This window comes from Colobus angolensis, unplaced genomic scaffold (assembly GCF_000951035.1).
Source record: "Colobus angolensis palliatus isolate OR3802 unplaced genomic scaffold, Cang.pa_1.0 Scaffold15, whole genome shotgun sequence".
Lineage (NCBI taxonomy): Eukaryota > Metazoa > Chordata > Mammalia > Primates > Cercopithecidae > Colobus > Colobus angolensis.
In genome coordinates, this window is record NW_012114599.1 from 1,150,014 (window position 1) to 1,150,526 (window position 513).

Sequence of the window (513 nt, forward strand, 5' to 3'; positions counted from 1 at the left end):
TTGCAACCTCTGCTTCCCAGGCTCAAGTGATCCTCCTGCCTCAGTCCCCCAAGTAGCTGGGACTACAGGCATGTGCCACCACACCTGGCTAATTTTTGTGTTTTTTGTAAAGACAAGATTTCACCATGTTGCCCAGACTGGCCTTGAACTCCTGGGCTCCAGCAATTCACCCACCTCAGACTCCCAAAGTGCTGGGATTACAAGCATGAGCCACCATGCCTGGCCCCACAGATTGTTTTGTAGAGCCAGGGTCTTGCTTTGTCTCCTAGGTTGGTCTTGAACTCTTGACCTTAAGCGATCCTCCCACCTCAGCCTCACAGGGATTACAGGTGTGAGCCACTGGCACAGGACATAGAATTTAAGGGGGAAAGCCAGTTATTTTGTTTTCCCTGTTCTTTCATTCCTCCGAGGTAACTCTTAACTGTTCTTTTGTGTTGGTTCTTTTGGGGGGAAAAAAATAGTAATTTTTTTTTTTTTGAGATGGGGTCTCATCGCCACCTCACCCAGGCTGGA